We start from the raw sequence: 17538 nt of genomic DNA, 5'->3' as shown, positions 1-17538 counted from the left end.
TGCTCTTCCAGCACCACTAATCCAGTATTCGGTTTTCAGCATCTGAAGTCATTGTTTTTACCTTGATGGGGTTTCCAGCCTACTGTGTATTTGAAGTAATTGTAAGGGTTTTTTTTGTTCAAGGGATGTGGGTGTCATTAATTGTCAGAATTTTAATACCCAGATGTAAGGAGTCAGGATAATGCTGAGGTTCTGAGGTCACAGGTAGACCAGGCCAGGTAAGGATGGTAGATTTCCTTCCGTAAAAGGACAACAGTCATGAAAATTGAAAGTGGTGTAGTGATTAGATTAGATTACTTACAGTGTGGAAACAGGCCCTTCGGCCCAACAAGTCCACACCGACCTGCCGAAGTGCACCCAACCAGACCCATTCCCCTACATTTACCCCTGCACTTAGCACTACAGGCAATTTACCATGGCCAATTCACCTAACCTGCACATCTTTGGACTGTGGGAGGAAACCGGAAAACCGGAAAAAACACACACAGACACAGGGAGAATGTGCAAAGTCGCCTGAGGCAGGAATTGAACCTGGGTCTCTGGCGCTGTAAGGCAGCAGTGCTAACCACTGTGCCACTGTGGTTGCCAGGAGACCAGCTTTTTCTTAATTTCAGATTTTATTGAGCTCAAATTTCACCTTCTGCCATATTGGGATTCGAACTGGGTGGCACAGTAGTTAGCACTGCTGCCTCAGAGCGCCAGGGACCCAGGTTTGATTCCACCTTCGGACAACTGTCTGTGTGGAATTTGCACAATCTCCCCATGTTTGCTTGGTCTCCTCTGGGTGCTCCAGTTTCCTTCCACAGTCCAAAGATATGCAAGTTAGGTGGATTAGCCATGCTAAATTATCCATTGTGTCCAGGGATGTGCAGGCTAGGTGGACTAACCATGGGAAATGCAGGGTTATAAGGATAAGACAGTGGGTGGGTCTGGGCCAGATCTCCCTCTGAGTGTTGGTGCGGGTTTGATGGGACAAATGGCCTGTTTCCACACTGCAGGGATCCTATGATACCAATGTCCCCAGAACATTAGCCTGGCATTCTGCATTACCAATCTAGTGACATTACAATTATGCCCCGCCTTACCCAAAGAAAAGCTTTTTGGCTGAAATGTTAAACATAAGCCCCATCTGCTTTTCAGATGGATCCCATGATGTTATGCTGAACAATAGGAGGAAAGTTCTTTTTGACCAATAATGATTTTATTTGTTGGCCCTGCCTTCACTCGGTGATGTGAATCTATTATTGAGGTAGGTTACAGTGTTCCTCTGCCAGATCTGATGATTCGCACAGAAGTTATATTGCACTGTATGATTTAAACTGGGGTGATGCTGATCTTTCAATGCTTCAAGGATATTGCATCCCCTTTACATAATATAGTTGTACAATACATCTGCTGCAAAACACAGAGATATACATCTTTTTGGTGATTTAACATTCCCGTCAGGTCAGTGGAAAGCCTAGTCTGTTGGCAACACCTGTTGCAAATAGGGTCACATAATTTCCTTGCTGTTAGAAACATTTTATTTTATAGTCACTTTCACGACCTCAGACCATCCTGGACTGTTCACAGCTTGTTAATTACTGTCTGATGGACATTTACTTTTGCGTCCTATCTCTTTACATAGAGATGTACAGCACGGAAACAGATCCTTTGATCCAACTTGACTATGTTGATCAGATATTCTAAATTAATCTATTTGCCAGCATTTGGCCCATATCCCTCAGAACTCTTCCTATTCATATATCCAAACAAATCCCTTTTAAATGTTGTAATTGTACCAGCCTCCACCATTTCCTCTGGCCGCTCATTCCATATACACACCACCTTCTGCTTGAAAAAGTTGCACCTTAGATCCCTTTTGAATCTTTCCCTTCTCACCTTAAACCTATGCCCCCTAGCTTTGGACACGCCTAATCTGAGGAAAGGACCTTGTCTATTTACCCTAAGCATTCCCCTCATAATCTTATAGACCTCTATAAGGTCACTCCTCAGCCTCCAATGCTTCCTGTATGAGGAAAAGCTTACAGACTGGGTTTGTTTCCTCTGGAGTTTGGAAGAATGAAAGATGACTAAATTGAAATTCATTGAACCTTGAAACATTAGGACAAGGTGAACATGGAAAACATGTTTCCCCTTGTAGGTCAGTTCAGAACTAGGAGGCAATGCTTTAAAGTTCGTCATCATCCCTTGAGGACAGTGATGAGGTTTTTTTTGGAAAATTGTGTGACTGTGGAACTCTAACTCAAAAGGCAATCGAGGCACATTCATTAAATGAAATGTTTTATGGCAGATTCCTGTTAGGTAAAGGAATCAAAGTTATCAGGCATTGATTGGTATGTCGAATTCAAAACATAAACACGTTGGCCATGATCTTATTGAAAAGTGGAATAGGCTTGAGGGGCTAAGCAGTCTACTTCTGTTCCTCTTTTATATCATTGTTATAACTTAAAAGCTAGAATCAGATTATTCAAGAGAGACGGTAAGAAATATTTAAACACACTAAGGGTGATAAGAGTTTAAGAAAATATTCTGGCATAGTGCTAAATCCATTAACCTTGTAATCAGACATCCAGGCAAATGCTCTCGAAATATAGGGTCAAATCCCACAATGGCAGTTGGTGTAATTTGATTTCAGTTAATAAATTTGTGATGTCACTAATCTCAGTGATGGTGGCCATGTCAACTATCAGCAATTATTGTAAAAATCAGGCTAGTTCATTAATATGCTTCAAGGAAGGAAATCTGCCAACCTGACCTGGTTTGGTTCATGTGTGACTCACAAATGAACTCATCTATATATGACCCACAGCAACATTATTGACTCTTCACTACACTCTAAATGGCTCCTCAGTTCAAGGGTAATTAAGGATGAGTAACAGTTGCTGACCTTACCAGCAACACCCACATCCCATGATAGAAATGTTACTCTCTGTCGCTTACAGCTAATGCTGGGTCAGTTGTTGACCTTAAAACCAATGTTGGTGGATTTTTGTTAACCAGAAGCATTGATTCAAACCAAAGATGTGTATATAGTGTTATCCAATCACATTGAATGGTGGAACACAGTTAAACAGCTGACGTCTGTTTACATGTTCCAATGCACTTAAGTGTCAAGTTAGATTAATGCTCAATTCTTGGAGTGAAGCTTAAATACATAATCTCTTTGTCTCAAAGGTGAGACAGTTACAAACAGCGGCAAGGTGATGCAACTTGCAGCTTATTTAAATCTTCAGGATGCAGTCATGCAATGTATTGAAACAGAAAAATAAAGTACCACAGGACAATAGCTTAGGATACAGATGAAGCCTATTACATTTCACCATCACATACCCTTGTTTCCAGAGGATAGGAAATTGTATTAAAACATCGAGATATTCTGTCAATATATGAAATGTGCCAAGATAGTTCTACAGTCAGAATAAGACTCAGCAACTCATATACACAACATGCACATGGTTAACTTACAATTGCATCGTTGTGAATTGTCCTTTAGCACACAGGTAATACTGTTTCTTTGTCCACATTGCATAGGAATGGAGATATTTCCTTGCACCAGATCAGTGAGCTCTATAACAAAATAAATTTAAAGGAGTGAAAGATCAGCAGGCACTAGCTTCATTTTTAAATCATTTTTAAACCTTTATTCATCCAATTATTTTCTCCACCTCCCCAACCCCCCAACCAGCTCCAATCCTTTAAGGTGTTGTTGGGGTGTCCTTTAAGCAGTGCTATAATTTAAATATATACAGTGCCTTTAATATGGTAAAGTATCCCAAGGTGCTTCGTCAGAATATTATCAAACAAAATTTGACACCAAGTCACAGAAGGAGATATGATGGCAGATTTCCAAAAAGTTCTTCAAAAAAGGTTTAAAGAGATGTCTAAAAAGGAGGAGATAGTGGCTAAGTAGATCCCTCTAAACACTCATACAAGTGGCTCTGATTCACGTGAAAGTGAATATCAGCCTACAATTTACCCATAGGTGCATCACAATAGACCCAATTCCATTAGCACGTGGTGTTCACACACCAGGAGAAGTCCAATAATAGCTTTCAATAATCATCACTGTGATTATTTAAAGGAGTGAAAGATCAGAAGTAAGTGATTAGAAGTAAGAATGTCTCTCCCTCCATAGTTTAAAAAAAATCACACAACACCAGGTTATAGTCCAACACATTTATTTGGAAGCACTAGCTTTCAGAGCGCTGCTCCTTCATCAGATAGCTGTGGAGCAGGATCATAAGACACATAATTTATAGCAAAAGGTCACAGTAGCATGCAACTGGAATTATATATTGAACAAACATAGATTGCTATTAAGTCTTTCATCTTTCAGAGGGGGTTGCAGGTTTCAGTTTTATAATAAAAAGTGACATCTCAGCTCAGACAATGTATTGAAGGTGTGAGTTTAGAGTCTATCTGTATCCCAACCCTGTATCCCAATCTTGAGTCAGACGTGTTCTATTTCCAAAGTAGGAACTTATAAAATGTTACATGGACTGATTGCCTGCACTGACTGCCTGCAGATTTTTCAGCAAAATAGAACATGCCCGCAAATACAGTTCTACAAATGCAAATTCAGCCCATAGACTTATGTGTGTGTACGTGCATGTGAGGGAGAGAGAAAGTGTCAGTGTGTGCATGTGAGTGTTTGTGTGTGTGTGAGTGTGCGTGAGAGAGTGTGTGCATGTGTGCATGCTTGATAGAGTGTGTACGTGAGTGTGATGAAGTATAAGCCTGTGACAGGAGTGAGTGTGGGGGATGGATGTGTGTTTGTGGCTGAGAGACTGTATGTATGAGAGAGGGTCTGCATTTGTGTTAGTATGTAAGAGTGCGTGTGAGAGAGAGACAGAGAGAGAGAGAGAAAGTGTGTAGTGTAGTGAGGTCACCTGTCATGTGACTAGATTAATTTAGGATATCTGGACAGCATGGATGAGTTGGACCAAAGGATCTATTTCCGTGTTGTACATCTCTATGACTCTATAACTCTAATGTTCTACATTACATTGATGAATGGCTGTAATGATGAGCAGCTTGGATTCGCAATCCTCTCCATTGTGAGTTTATAGGCGAACATATGACAAAGCACTGGGTGACAATAATTCAGGCTGTTTGAGCTAATACTTATATCCAACTTGGTATTCACAAAACAAATTGTCTACATTTCTTCTCCTGCCTCCAAAATAATATCTCTGCAATACAGCCAACACAAGATGTTCCCTTCTCAGAATGTTACAGGATTTAACCAGGAAAGCAGAACATTTTTGAATACCAGTTAAGCTCAGAATTGGAACATTTGGATTTAAGTCCTCTACTTTTAGGGATACATAGGTAGCAACATCACTTTGTCATATGTATAATCTCTAGTTGAGTGAAACTTGTTTTAAGTGCATTTCCGTACAGCAAGGAATTTCACAGACGTAGAATGGGGTGTGGGCTCCATCTGCTGGTCAATTTGTGCCTAAACTTATTTTGCACTCCAGGCTGGTGATTGACAATCTGGGTCTTCACGATTATGGTTTCTCTCACTACACTGCTAGAACAACTCTCATCAATTATCCTTCAACAGCTCCTTCCAAACCGACTTTCTCCACCATCTGCAAGGACACTGGTGGAAGATACAGGTTACCACAGGGGTGTTAAAGATCAGAGGGCACATGTCTAAGATGAGGAGTACGTGGTTTCGAGGAGACCTGAGAGAAAACAAAATCACCCAGAGGATGGCAGAGGTATGGAATGCACTGTCTGAGAGAGTGGTGGAGGCTGGTACTCCTGCAACATTGAAGTAACATCTAGATGAGCACTTAAAATGCCAGGGCATATTAGGCTATGGACTAAGTGCAGGTAACTGATATCAGTGTATTTTGGTGTATGTTGATTGACATTGACATGCAGGCCAAAGAGCCTGTTTCTGTGCTTTTCATGACTCTATGACTCTACCAGTATGATCCTCTCCAAGCCACACACCATTCTGACTGGAATGATATCGGTGTTCCTTCACATAGACTGGGTCAAAATCCTGAAACTCCCTCCCTAACAGCACTGTGCATGTTCCTACACATCAAGAACGCTGGGGTTAACTAAGGTGGCCAACTTCCCCTTCCCTAAAGCGGTTAATGATGGGTAATAAATACTGGCCTAGCCAGTGATACCTCCGTCCCATGAACAAATAAATAAGATAAAATCAGTGAGCTGCATTGTTTTCCATTGAGGTGCAGAGGCATCCTATTTATGATTGACTAACTCCAGACTAACAATATAAAGAGAAAGAACAATAGGAAGTAAACCAACATAGAAAAATATAAAATAATTCAAGATTTATTTAAACTTATTGCTAGTTCAGGCTAGCATCCAATTACATTTCTGTCTCTTGCCTTTCATTCACTTTAACTGACAAAGCACTCCGAAAGCTTGTGATTTCAAATAAACCTGTTGGACTATAAGCTGGTGTTGTGTGATTTCTGACTTTGTCTTTCTTTCAAAGATCTTATCGACTATATCACACCTACCTTATGACATTGCTAGATACAGTTCCCTGGTTTATCCACAACAAATCTTTCTCAGGAACAGTCCCGAGGGATGGAGACAGTTTAAGTGTTCCCTTGCAGCCATGCCATTATCTTTCTGGGTAGCTGAATCGAAGAGGTGCTGATGTAGGAGGGTTGGCAAATTGCTTCAACATACTTACCAGATGGTACACAATGCTGTCACTTTTCACCAATGGTGAAAGGAGTGAATTATTATGCGGTGGAATGCCAATCAATTAAGCTACATTGTCCTGAAGAGTATTATTCTTGAGTGTTGTTGATGCTACATTCATTGAGAGAAGTATTCTAACACACTCTTGTGTGTTGAAGAGGGGATGTTTTGAGGGGTAATGAAGGTAAGTAGTAACTCATGGCAGAATATACAGTCTCTGATTTGCTCTTGTAAAATTTTAATGTGACTAGCCCACCTTCATTCCTCATGAAAGGCTTTTGCCTGAAACGTCGATTTTCCTGCTCCTCAGATGCTGCCTGGCCAGCAATGCTTTTCTAGCGTCACTCTAATCTAGACTCTGATCTCCAGCATCTGCAGTCCTCACTTTTGACAATTAGGTTCTTGTCAATGGTGACCTGACATAAGGGATTCAGCAGTAGTGATGCTATTAAAAGGTCATGGGGAGATGGCTAGGTTCTTTTTTTGCTGAAATAGTCATTGCCTGGCACTGTATGATGCAAATAGTAGCTGTGAATGTTGCACCTGAAAAGAAATAGAACACTCTTAAAGTCACTTTGTCCATCTGCTAACCCACCTCTAATTGATCATACTGTCATATAATGTACAAGACACCAGGTTCAATGGGTTTACTTGAAAACACAAGCCTTTGGAGTGCCACTCCTTCTTCAGGTATTTGTGAGAGGGGGAGACCTTAGTCACAGAATTTATAAGTAAAAGATCAAAGCGTCATTCAACTGATGCGAATCTGAAATTCTGGGATTTGCATACTAATCAATTGAAACCTGCACCTCCATTCTAACTAATTAAAATTTAAGAGCCATCTTAGGTGTGCTAAACTTGTTCACATCAGTTGTGTAACACTTTGGATCTTTTACTTATAAATTCTGTGTCTAAGTCTCCCTCTCTATAATCTGGACTAAAACCTGGTGGTGTGATTTTTGACCTTGTCCAACCCCTGTCCAACACCAGTATCTCCACATCATCAAATAACCCCACTAACCCCAGAATCGTGGTTAGGTCCTGCTGGCCAGGGCATCCAATTATTCTATTATATTATTATTATAAAAGTTATTACATTTCTACAGTAAACATATTCCAAACTATTCCAGTAAAGGAGTAATATTTCTCAATATATTTCCAAAGATTGGATTTGTACAGTTAAATATCTTATACACCTTTATGATTAATAAGCTTTTTTTTGTATCAAGAACAATTTATGAAACAATCTGTTCATGCAGATAAAGATTTGGAATTGATTTAGAGGGTTGGTTTGCTGCTTAAGCTTTATTTTAAGCTTTCAAGGATTGATTTGTTGTTGTCATGTGTACTGAGATACAGTGAAAAGTGTTGTTTTGTTTGCAATACAAGCAGACGATACCATACATAGTGTATCAGGGTAGCAGAACATAATGAGAATGCAGTGATATAGCTGCAGAGAAGTTGCACAGAGAGAGAGGTCAGAATTAACACTTGAGAAATCTGTTCAAAAGTTTGATAACAGCAAGGAAGAAGCTGTTCCTGAATCTGTTCATACATGTATTCAAACCTTTAATATCCTCTCCCTGATGGAAGAGGTTGCAAGAGAATATAACCTGGGTGCATGGGATCTTTAATTATGTTAGTTGCTTTCCTGAGTCTGTGGGAAGCATAGAAGAAGTCAATGAACCTGATCAGTGAAGCCAAAATCAGGGTTTTTGGAATACAATGAGCATAATGGCAGAACTTGTTTCCCATGCTGCTTAGCCCAGGCAAAACTAGTCTGTGTAGGTAATATAGGAATAGCCAGATGCTCAACACATGAAAGGTACCTTCCTTCCCATGACTACAGGAGACCAGATGACTGCAACCTGATCATAAAAGTATGGAATCTATTATGATGGGTATTTAGGATTGGATAGGCTTACCATCACTAACAACACACACAGTTCACCCACATTTGTGCATGTCCTTTGAGGCACAAACTCCCTTCTGAAAAGGAATACCTCTTTATTATTTTAGATTTTTTTATTTAGATTATTCATTGCAAGAACATAAGAGGTAGCAGCAGGAGAAAGCAACTTGATCCCAGGAACTCATTGCACTTTTCAATGTCATGGTTGAGTTATTATGGGAACTGGATTTTTCTGCCTGATCCCATACCCCTTGATTTTCGGAATGGTTATGATCCCAGCTGAACAAGTCAGATCCCACATGGAAACCTGCCTCAATTTTTTTAATGTTTCATTTTTTGTAGTTGGTTACGGTGCTGGATATTCATTGAAACATGCTCACGTGAGGCTGTAGATGTTCTTTAAGAACAGAACATGAATTTATTACACAAAAGAAAAAAAACAAGCAAAGCTATATTTATATGTAAGGAAGTTAGAAAGATCTTAACACAAACAGCTAAGTAAAGTTTTAACTTGTACCCCAATATCATCCTTTTTACAGATACTCAACTCCAGAGGAATTTCACTTCTATCGTAATTATGGAGCTAGAGAGTTATACAACACAGAAACTGACACTTCGGTCCAACTTGTCTGCACCAACCAGATATCCTTAGTTAATCTACTCCCATTTGCCATCATTTGGCGCATATCCCTCTAACCCTTCCTATTCATATACCCATCCAGATGCCTTTTAAATGTAGTTTTTATACCAGCCTCCACCGCTTCCTCTGGCAGCTCATTCCATACATGCACTGCCCTCTGCATGAATCATCTCAGTTTAAATAGCTGTTCTCTTATTCGGAGACTCTGGCTCCACTTTTAGACTCTTGAAAACACACAAAACAGCCTCACCATTGATCCTACGTAGAATTTCATCTGTACCAATATCATTAGCTTTAGTTCTTCTGAATACTGGATAATATAGGCTGATTCTATTCAACCTTGAACATTCATTGAACTCCATTTAAGGCAAGTATCCTGAGGTCACGAGACCAAATCTATGCAACATACTACAGATGTGATTTCATCAATGCCTTATCAATGCAGCAATACTTCCTTAGTCTTTACACCCGACAAAATTAATTCAAAAAGGATCTTTTCCCTTATGGATCCCTTCCTCCCAGAACCAAATGAACTTGTGTTAAAATGAGCCAATTGAACCAGACATTCCTAATTAACAAAAGGTTTAGTAATTACTAAACAGGAGAAAAAAAGTTAATGCAACATATACTCATAACGATTGGAAATAAAAGGGGTGTCCAAAAAGATAAAGATTTCTAAAAAACAGATGTACATTTCAGTCTGTTAGAGTGGATTGTTGAATGTTGCAGCCATTGTAGTGGATGTTACCGATAACATCAACATTCATGGATGTATAGTTGGTTCAAGATCCTTAGTTTTGTAGACTGACTGAATATCTGAAGGTAAGATGCACTTCAACTGGAATTGAATTCCAGAATTCAGGATGACAGAAGTCCTTCATTGTGCTTCCTTTAAACTTGTTTACAACACTCTGAGATGGAGAGGCAACACAGGGATAATGAGGGGATAGTTCCTCGACTATAGCCATCACAGCACAGGAACACTCAAATCCAGGAGTGTGCAGTTGCAGTAATCCACTTCAGTGGATTTGGAATTGGCATTTTATCCCTTCTCCTTGTATATTCCCGGAGAGTAATCTATACATGGAGTGCTGCTCTCACATCTACCTGACAACTACCTGATGAAGGAGCAGTGCTCTGAAAGCTAGTGGTTCCAAAGTAAACTTGTTGGACTATAATCTGGTGTTGTGTGATTTTTAACATTGGTTTCTTAATCATTCTTTGTTTTTTTTTTGATGTTCTGTCTAATCAGCTGTCCAAGTTAAAGCAAGTTCACCTTTGGATATTCCAAAATATTACACATTAAAACGTAAAAAGCAAGAGAAAAAATTTGGCATCTCTCTGAACAATACAGCTGCAGCTGATTTGACCCTCAGATGATCTTCTGACCCCCGTATCTTCCCCATCACCATTCCTACCTACCTCTATTTTTGTGAAGGTGTTCATTTCAGCCCTGGCACAGATCTGTCGGCACCATCCTCATGACCTGTCCTACCTGCCAATCTTCCTTCCCATCTATCCGCTCCACCCTCCTCTCTGACCTATCACCTTCATCCCCACCCCCATCCACCCATTGTACTTTTTGCTACCTTCCCCCCACCCCGACCTTTCACGTCCATCCCCACCCCATCCACCTATTGTACTCTTTGCTACCTTCTCCCCAATCCCACTCCCCTCCCATTTATCTCTCCACCCTGGAGGCACCTTGCCTTCAGTCCTGCCTGAAATGTCAATTTTCCTACTCCTCGGATGCTGCTTGACCTGCTGTGCTTTTCCAGCACCACTCTAATCTAGACTCTGCTGCTGATACTCCCATCCTTCGCTAGGTTACCTTTAGATTCAAATAATGCAATGCTCTCCAATTAGTCTCATTCTTTGCAGCCTTCATACACTTATTCCTTAATCACACTAAATTCTTTGACCCAACTTCCCTGTGCTTGTTGACTTAATTTGGCTTCCAGTCTGGAAACACTTTAGTGTTAAAATTCTCATAATTGTTTTCAAATGGCATTGTTCCTCTGTATCACTGTAACCTCTTTCTACTTTACAATGAACCGAAACCTGCAACCCATCCTAAATCATGAAAGACTTAACAACATTCCAAGTTTGTTCAATATATCATTTCAATTGCATGACTTTGTAATCTTTTGCTATAAATTCTGTGTCTCATGTTCTTATACTCCACAAACAACTGATGAGGAGCAGTGGTCCACAAACTAGTGCTTCCAAATAAGCCTGTTGGACAATAACCTAATGTTGTGAGATTTTTAACTTTGCCCACCCCAGTCCAACACCACTCCTCCACATCATACTTCACAACTGCGTGAGGTCTAGTTGCACTCCTCCAATTCTTGTATTTGCTCACCTTTTATTGGTCCACCATTGTTAGCTATGTCTTTGACTGCAAATCCCTAGCTGCAGAATTGCCTTACTAAACCATTCCAACTTGTTATCTCTCTCTTCATTTTAGACACTCCCTGAATTCTATCTCTTTCATCAAACTTTTGGTCACTGGTGGTAAACTATGTTCAGGTGTTGCATTTTCTCCGTGTGTTACTTGGTACAAATTTTGCTTGTTGATATCCTCATGAAACATTTTACCAAACTTTACTTTGTTAGTCAGAATTAAATGGAGGTTGTTATTGTACAATATTAACAAATGTATGTACAGCCAAGCATCACAGTAACCAAAATCTGCAAGGTACAACTGATTGCACAAAGCTACCTGTTAAATTTTGTTCTGAACCCTAAATGTTTAGAAAATAATTCTGAAATATGTATAGCATTTTGCTGTTCAGCATATTTGTTGTGACACCCACCTACGTGATTTAAATATCTTCCTGTGTACTGCTGAAAAGTCGGCCTGATGTATATATCCTGTTTTCACAGGTAAAGTTAGATGCAATTGACAACAAACATCTGACAATGTGCGGTTTATTTTGTTGCAATACATGACTCAAATCTGCAAATGACATTTCACAAGGAAGATGCAATTTGATGATTTGATAAGCAGGCGTGCCTCTTACAGCAGGTTGACTGTAAATGTTCCAAAGTTTCTTTGAAAAAAAAATTCCAATTCCTACTGATACAAATTGAAGGCACCTGAATTCCTTCGTTCATGCAAACAGAGAATTAATTAAATCAGTAGGGGATTCAGAAGAACCATCTAAACCCAGAGACTGGTGACTTAGTGGAAGTGGCTACGAAAGGGAGTGGTTGAGGTGAATTGTATAAATACATGTAAAAGGAAACTACATAAGCACACAAAGGTGAAGAGAACAGAGGTGATTCTGATAATGTTATGGAAGGAAAGCTAGGAGGATGGGAAGTTGATGGCCTAGTGGTATTATCATTTGACTATTAATCCAGAAACTCAGCCAATACCCTGGGAATCTGGGCTCAAATCTCATCATGGCAGATGGTGGAATTTGAATTAAATAAAGAACCTCAAATTAAAGGTCTAATGATGACGATGAAACCATTGTAAGGTAAAAAAATCATCTGGTTCACTACTGTCCTTTACCATCCTTACCTCATTTGGCCTACATTTGACTCCAGATCGAATGCAATGTGGTTCACTCTTAACTGCCCTCTGGACAATTAGGGGTGGGCAATAAATGCTGGCCTAGCCAACGATGCCCTCATCCTGTGAGTGAATTAAAATAGCAGTGGGGCATAAAAACAAATTTCGAGTAGTTAGATAGATTGGTCTCTTTGTGTGCTGAAATTCTATGAAAATAGCTGCCCTAAATTAATAACCGTGATTGCAGAAGCAAACGTCAAAAAAGATGCGATATTGGAATGAATTCTTCTACTTACCTGGAAGGTCCTCTGCTAGGGTCAAAATGGGACATGTGACCAGACTTCATTAGGTGCTGCTGGAACAAGACGTGTTATTTTGCTGACTGCAGCTAATTAACACATCCACCACTGTGGCTAAGTCCAATCAGGGATGCTGTTTTGAGCAGAGCTGTTCCCTAGTGCTAGTAAGTGCTGGGACTGCATCTCCAGTGGGACAGAGTCTCAATGGTGATATTATGTTGAGAAGAAATGAGTATGGTTGGAGTAAAGTTGATAGCATGAGAGGTAATGGTTGGTGGTGGTGGTGGTAGTTGAGGGTGTGACGGTAGTGAGGCTGACATGTACCATCAGCTGTGTATGGCCACAAGGGCGGCCATTGCCATTGGTGAAGGCTCCTCTGTGGGCTTTTGGGTTACTATTCAAGAAGGGCCCCCACTCCAACAGTTGTTCATCCTGATGCAAAATGCCCATGGAGGTTCAGGTAGTCCTTATTGAACAGTTAAATGGCCTGATTAGCTACCATTGGGCAGGCAAGTTTCCGAGTTTCCCCACTATATGATGTCGCAGTGAGAAGACATCAGGCTCCACATTCAACACCTCCCTCCATCATTATAACAGCCCTGCTCTCTCCCAGAAAGTACCAGAAAGATTCAACTCATTGTAATGTCTCTTATCATACGTCATTATAACAGCATACAAAACCGTAGAATAAGGATTGCTTTTATTTGATACACACTGGTGTGCACTAATGTAAAAGTATAACAGATTTATTATTATCTACGTCGTGCTTATAGTATGTTGCCAATATAAAGACAAAAGCAAGATAATGGTCTGCTAAGTGCAGAGTGGAAATTGTAGCCACGTAGACTTGTGTTAAATTTGTCAGGTAGCACATTGCACTGTGGCTGCCAGGTGAGAGCTCTGCATTCCCTCCTCATCCATGTATTTTTAAAACACTTCAAAAGGTGGAAGATTAGAAATTTGTGTCCATTTTACATCTATATAAAGAGAGGCTGAATGCACAATCACACTCCCTGCTGCTTGTAATATTAGTAAAGCAGCAAATAAAGGCAGCCAAGACTGATGTCTTTAGCAAATATTTTGCCCTTTATACATGCAAATAGGGAGCTCAAAATCTAATGACACTCAAGAAGCTCAATATGATTTAGGACAAGGCAGCCGATGAGATAGGAACTTCATCCACCACCTGCAACATTCAATCTCTTCAGCACTGGAACATAACCATTGATTTGCCATTGATCAAGAGTCTATCTCAGCCTTAAATACAGACAAGACCTCTGCCTTCACAGCAATCTGCGGCAAGAAGTTCCAAAGACTCAGAGCCGTCTGAGAGAAGAAATTCCTCCTCATCTCAGTCTTTAATTGGTGCACTTTATCCTGACAAATGCCCTCTGGTCCTGTGAGGGTAAGCATCCTCTTAGCATGTAACCTGTCAAGCCCCTTCAGAATCCGATATGTTTTAGTGGGATAACCTTTCATCCTTCTAAATTCCAACCTATTTAACCTATGTTCATTAGACATTCATAGGAACATAGCAACAGGAGCAGGCCATTCTGCCCTTCAAGCCTGCTCTGCCATTCAATAAGAACATGGCTGGTCTAACTCCATATACCTTCATTGGGCCCATATCCTTTGCTCAATAGAAATTTGTCTTCCTCAATTTAAATTTAACAACTGAGTTCGCATTGACCACTGTTTGAGGAAGTGCGTTCCAAGCATCCACTACTCTCTGTGTGTAGAAGTGCTTTCTAACATCACTCCTGAAGGCCTCACCCTAATTCTTAGACCATGACCCCTGGTTCTGGAATCTTCAATCAGTGGAAATAGTTTATTTTTATCTAACTTGTCTTTTCCTGTTAATATCCTGAAGACCTCGATTAGATCACCCCTTAACATTCTAAATTATAGAGAATAAGGCTCATTACTTAACGCTGAAGTACACTGACCTTGCAAACCTGTTTTGAGCTCCCTCCAGAACCAAAACATCCCTTTGAAGGTTTGATGTCCACATTCACTGATAGTACTCGAAGTGACGTCTACTAGGGTTTTTGCATAACTGCAGCATATTGTCTGCATCCCTGTGCTCCAGCTCTTAAAATGTGAAATTCAGCATTCCATTAGCCATCTTGACTACTTGCATCATCTGTTTGTGGTATTTTCAAGAGCTATGTGCCTGAACCCCAAATCTCATTGACCATCCACTCTATTTAACTTTGAGAGTTCTAAAAATACCCTGATCTAACCTTTTTCTGTTCAAAATGGATGACCTCACACTTTCTTATCTCAGAATTCATTTGCCACAGCTTTGTTCATCTAAATGATCTGTATCTTGCTGTAATTTTATGCTGTTGTCAGCACTGTCTACAATGCTGCCCAATTTTGTCTCATTCCCTCCACTCCAGGCATCATCACAGTGAACCTTCTCTGAACTACCTCCAGTGAAGTAATATCTTTCTTTAAATAAAAGGTGACCAAAGAGCTGATGTAGGAAGGCAGTTTCAAATCACTGGATCATTGTGATCTCTTTCAGGGCAGATGGGACCGATACATGAAGGACGTGTTGTACCTATTCTGGAGGGGCACCAACATCCTGGCAGGGGGGTTTGCTAGTGCTGCTTAGAAGGGTTTAAACTAGTGCAGTAATGAGTGGAACCAGAGCATTGGAGCGATTGAGGAGAAGGTAGAGGTTAAGTCAAGTCAGCCCAATAGGACGAACAGGCTGTGCCAAGTTAATGAACACACCGGAACTGGAGGTCTGAGTTATATTTATTTTAATGCAAAGAAAACAACAGGAAGACAGGCGAGTTTAGACTTGGAGTACTACATGGAGCTATTATGTTGAGACAATTCAGAAACTTGGTTGAGAGAAGGATAGGACTGGCAGCTCAACATTCCAGGGTTTAGAGATTTTTGGCACAAGAGAGAGTATTGTAAAAGGGATGGAGGAGTTACATTACCTTTGAAGGAAAATGTCACATCTGCACCAAGAGACGATATCTTGAAGGGTCTATCCAGCAAGGACATTTGTGTAGAACTCAGTAATAAGAAAAGTGCAAGCACTATGATGGGGTTATACTATAGGTCTCCCACAAGCCAGGAGATAGAGGAACAGATATGTAAAGGTAAACGTAGAAAGATAAAAATACCCAATTTGTTGTTTTTATAAGTTTTCCCAATATTTACTGGGGCTCCCTTATTGCCAGAGGCTTAGTTGGGGCAGAACTTGGTAGGTGCTTCCAGGAGGTTTTGTTCAATCAATATGTAGATAGTCCAACTAGGGAATGGGCCATATTAGATCTTGTAATAGGGAATGATCAAAGTTTCAGTGGGAGAACATTTTGGGAACAGTGATCATAATTATGTAATTTTAAGTTAGTTGTGGATAAAGATAAGTTGAGTTGTCAGGTGGAAGTGCTAAATTGAGAAGGCAAATACAACAGTATTCGGCAGGAACTGGAGAAATTAATTCGGGGGGGGGGGGCAGCGTGGCTGTTTGAGGGTAACTCCACAACTGACATATGGGAGTATTTAAAGTCCAGTTGATCAGAGTTCAGGGCCACTGAGGATGAAAGATAAGGATGGCGAGATTTGGGAACCCTGGATGACAAGTGTTATTGCAAGTATAGTCAAAAAGAAACAGGAAGCATATGTATGGTTTAGGAAACTGAAACCAGACAAGGCCTTGAGGAATATAAAGGAAGCAGGGAAGAACTTAAAAATAAATTCTAACGGCTAGAAGGGCCGTAAAGTGTCCTTAGCAAGTAGGATTAAAGAGAATCCCAAGGCATTTTATAAGCATATTAGGAGCATGAGATTTGCTGAGGAAGGGCACGTTCACTGAAGAATGTATGAGGGAATTTATGCTTGGAGACAGAGGAAATGGGTGAGGTCCTTAATGAGAACTCTCCACTGGTATTCACTAAGAAAGGCAAGGATGATGGTAAGATTAATGAGGGGTATGTTGACATTTTGGGGTATGTTGACATTTTAGGGCATGTCAAAATTAAGAAGGAGGTGTTTAGTGTCTCGAAAACATTAAAGTAAATAAGAATCTAGCCCAGGTTACTAAAGGTGGCAAGGGAGGAGATTGCTGAGGCCTTGACAGAGATTTTTGTATGTTCTTTAATCACCAGAAGAGGTCCCAGATGACTGGAGAATAACCAGTGTTGTTCCTTTGTTTAAGAAGGGCAACAGACATAATCCAGAAACTTATAGACTGATGAGCCTTACATCAATGGTAGGTATCATTATTGGAGAAGACTCATAGGGAGATAAGATACTTGTCTTTGGAAAAAAATTGATTTAAAGGAGTAGTCAGCATAGCTCTGAGAAGGAGAGGTCTTGTCTCATAAATTTGATTAAGCCTTTTGAGGAAGTAAAGAAGATGATTGATGAGGGTAGAACATTGGATGTTTTCTGCATGGACTTTACTAAAGCAATTGACAAGGTCCCTTATGATGGG

General features: G+C 40.2%; 1 protein-coding gene across 1 annotated transcript in view; it reads right to left on the bottom strand.

The window, feature by feature from the left end:
• The window catches only part of LOC140467393 (G1/S-specific cyclin-D2-like), a 310626-nt gene that overhangs the window by 279494 nt on the left and 13594 nt on the right, over positions 1-17538 (bottom strand). Inside the window, exon 2 of the mRNA XM_072563719.1 lies at positions 3469-3570. The gene's annotated coding sequence lies outside the window, so the exon portion shown is untranslated. The remainder of the gene's footprint in view (positions 1-3468; positions 3571-17538) is intronic.

This window comes from Chiloscyllium punctatum, chromosome 45 (assembly GCF_047496795.1).
Source record: "Chiloscyllium punctatum isolate Juve2018m chromosome 45, sChiPun1.3, whole genome shotgun sequence".
Classification (NCBI taxonomy): Eukaryota; Metazoa; Chordata; class Chondrichthyes; order Orectolobiformes; family Hemiscylliidae; genus Chiloscyllium; species Chiloscyllium punctatum.
Note: the sequence above shows the minus strand (reverse complement) of the source record. Positions and strands in the feature narration are given on the sequence as shown.